A 3,483-nucleotide genomic window follows, 5' to 3' on the forward strand; every position below is an offset into this window, starting at 1 on the left:
AGTGGGTACAAGGGGCCACCTAGCCATGGCTACAACCCATGCTGACATACAGTTTCTAAATGCCACTCCAGGTGATCCTGGGGGCAAAATTTCCCCCAAGTGTAGGCTTTGTGAGAACCGAAGGCCCAGTTATTAGTCTTATCCGTATCAGAGAGGGCCTGGTGAGGCAAGAGGGCTCCATGGAGGTGGGCTCCTACTTTCTGTCTCTCTCCCAGAAACCATAATGCCCAGAAGAGATTAAGCAGGGGGAGGGAGGAAGGGGTGGGAGAGCTGCTTGCTGGTGGCTGAAGGAGGAAGGGGTGAAGGCACCAGGGTGGGTAGGGGCTAAGTGGCAGGCTTCCCATGGACCCAGATGCAGTAAATGCAGGTATACTCAGGATGACCTCAGTTCCTGACAATTCGCAGCTCTATCAGCTGGTATGGGGCTGTGTCATTGCCATGTGGGAAGAAGATAGTGAGGTGAAGAAGGCCCAAGATCCCTTGGCGGAGGTCCAGCCCCCACAACCCTTGTGCCCCAGGCTTCCTTTAAAGAGCAGTGGCTGAATTCAGCCCCAAGCTTATCCTTCAGTTTCCAATCAGACCCACAAGACCCTGGCTCCCACTGCAACCACTGCAAAACCAGAGCATCCCAGTGGCCAGTGATCCTGGCCTCCATATCAGCAGCCTTCCTAGGTCACTGGGGGACTGTGGTGGGACTGGCCCTCCATATCTGAAAGGCAAAGGTCTGAATGGCCTCCTCAGCATTATCATAGGTGAACTGCCCAAGGGCCACCCCCTCCTCCTGGGAATCTTCATTGAGCCCCTGCACAGTAGGAAAAAGAAGGGGAATGGAGGGATGGACAAATGAATGGCTGGGAGTGGGGTGCAGGAAAGGTCATGCTGTTAGGACAAGAATCCAAATGAGTCCCTGAAGGGAAAAATGGGAGAGGTCCGGGGGAAGGAGGAGGCAGACAAGGCAGGATATATTGGGGAGGGGAAGAGGAGCAAACACAATCCACTTTGATGTTGCCTTCCTTAATCCCCTCACCTGCTAGAATCTCTCTCACTAATTCAATGGACAGAGCCTTTGCCCTCCAAGGCCTTGGCCTTCTTCTCAGCTTCTTCCCCTAAGCCTCTGAATGGGTTGGCACAAACCCCTTCAGCGTGTGAGCCTCAATATCTTCATCTGAATCTGGATTTGGATTCTAAAGTGGCTCCCTTTCCTCCATTTGATACCTTCTGCTCTGGCTCCCTCTTTTCTCTCAAATCCTCCTTAGGTGGACGTTCCAATTCTGCCCTGAGTGGTGACTACATATAGGATGGCAGTCACCGTCCCCAACCACCTCCACCATGGCACACCTGGCCAGGGAGGCAACGTTCTGTCAAAAAGGACCCTAAGGTGGCATTGTAGTCTTGGCTAGAACTGCTGGTTCCTCTTGAAGAAGAGGGGGAAGAACAGAAGGTCTGGGCCTCTAGCCAGGAGACCAGCCTCAATGGTCCTTGTGAAAAATGCACACACCCCTGCATTCCTCACCTGGTAATGCTACTATTAAGAAATGACTTTCTACCACTCTAGAAAGAAGAGCTGCCAGGCTCAGGTACTCACCAAGATGACAAAGTCCTTTGGGGCACTGGGGATGTCACCGGTTAGTGACAGGGATTTGGGCACGTTCTTCAAGGTGACGGCAGTGAGCTGGATTTGGGCAGATAAGTGCACCACGACAAAGCCCCGGGGGCGCCTGAATGCCCAGCAGTTGGCAGGGTGGACTTCTGGCTGTAGGCACAAGACAAGTACGGTGAAAGGAGGCAGCAGATGGAACAGGTCCTGGTCCTGGGGCCACTCTGTCTTGAGAGAACAGCCCCCACAGAGGACGGTGGGAGATGGCACAGAAAGAGCCAAGCTGGGGGACCTTTGTTCAGCCCTACCTGGAGGATGACTCTTGGGGACTGCAAATAGTGCCAAAAGGGGATGCCAAACCACTCCGTCCTGATGCCATAGGTCTCTGATGAACGGCTACTGACGATGCTGGCCCATGAAAGAGCAACAGGGAGAGAAGTGAGGAGGGGGCGACCCAAAGGGCTGGGAGGACACAGAGATGGCCTAAGGCAACCCTCAAGGTGAGGGGGTGCTGCTGAGGCATCAGCCCTCCTAACTGCCCTGGTCCATAAGGGACATGTTGATTTGTCAATTCCTCCTTTCTCCTAAGGGCCACCCTGATTTTCCAATCCCTCTTGTCCTGAAACCTCTGGTTTTCCACAGGCCACCTACCTGAGGACTCCAGGGCATATTCCAAAAGCCCGATGCGATCTTCACTGTATTCTTTCAGCGCCTGCTGTATGATCTGGTGCACTTCCTAAAAGACAGGCATGCACCACTTAGGGGACAGGCCACCTGCGTGGCTGGCCCAGTCCATGTGGGGGCCAGGCAAGAGCTGCCTGCTCTACCAGGGTTTCCCCCTCCCTCCTGGCAGGCTCTTTCAGGGCAAACCAGTGATCCCAGCCAGGGGACAGCGAGTGGGGCACACCTCACCTCCTTGGTCACCTCGATGATCACTCCTTCCTTCAAGAGGGTCGGCCACAAGATGGCAGCAGGTTTGCTCACAGACTTGTCCTGCTCCTCTGTCACACGACTCAGGATTTTGTGCTCCAGATCATGAAGCTGGGCCTGCACCTCCTCTAGCTTCATATGAAGGACCTGCTGAATCCAACCAGGGACCTTGGACTCCACCTAGAAGCCAAACTTTCCTTTGGCGGCTCTGTCCCCACGCTCTGGTCCTTCCCGCCCATCTGGAGTGGCCCCCCTGGGTACTCCAGAAGGCTCACCATAAGCTAGAAAAGCCACAAGCAACAGCAGCCCCGAGACAAAGAGGAGCACCTTCTTCCGAATGCAAAAGTTCCTGGATTTCATCAGGGTGAAGGAGATGTTAGTGCCTGCCCTTCCTCACCCCAGGCTCCTGGGAGACCCTCCCTGAGTAGCAATTGAAATAACCTAAAAGTTGTGCCCATTCTTCCCCTTCCCACCTCCTCCCTCTGCCACTGTGTACCCAAGAAGAAGAGAGCAGGGCTTTTATGGATAGCCCTTGGGGTAAAGTGAAAGGGGAAAACTTGGCTTTTGGAAAGGCACTCATGTTGCTATGCAAGGTGACATGCTGCCCTTTGACAGGTCCAGTGGAAGGTGTCTCCCTATCAAGCCTCCATCAGAACTAGGTTCATATGGTGCTCATGAATTAGGCAGTCTTCTTTGGTCTAAGTCCTTACAATGCTTGTCAGTTTGGGCTTGGAAGAGCTACAGGAGGAAGACCTGCTGAGGCAGGCTGGTCACCTTTGGCCCAGCCTGTGGATCCAAGTATTCACATGGGGTCCACTAGGTCCTCTGGTGTGGCCAGAGTTCAAAGGATCAATCCCCTTCAGCAAAAGATTGATATTATCAAACTTGGACTCAGTCCAAAAGTCGCACGCAACACCTAGGTCACATGTGGCCTGGAGGCCTCAGGTTCCCCACCC

The 3,483-nt window shown here is 53.9% G+C and overlaps 1 pseudogene; it reads right to left on the minus strand.

Moving 5' to 3' along the window:
• Window positions 1-269: 269 nt before the first annotated feature.
• Window positions 270-2,665, minus strand: LOC110204643 (SUN domain-containing protein 2-like; annotated as a pseudogene).
• Window positions 2,666-3,483: the final 818 nt, after the last annotated feature.

The sequence above is a fragment of the Phascolarctos cinereus genome, unplaced genomic scaffold (assembly GCF_003287225.1).
Source record: "Phascolarctos cinereus isolate Bilbo 61053 unplaced genomic scaffold, phaCin_HiC Scaffold_772;HRSCAF=1418, whole genome shotgun sequence".
In the NCBI taxonomy this organism is placed as follows: Eukaryota; Metazoa; Chordata; class Mammalia; order Diprotodontia; family Phascolarctidae; genus Phascolarctos; species Phascolarctos cinereus.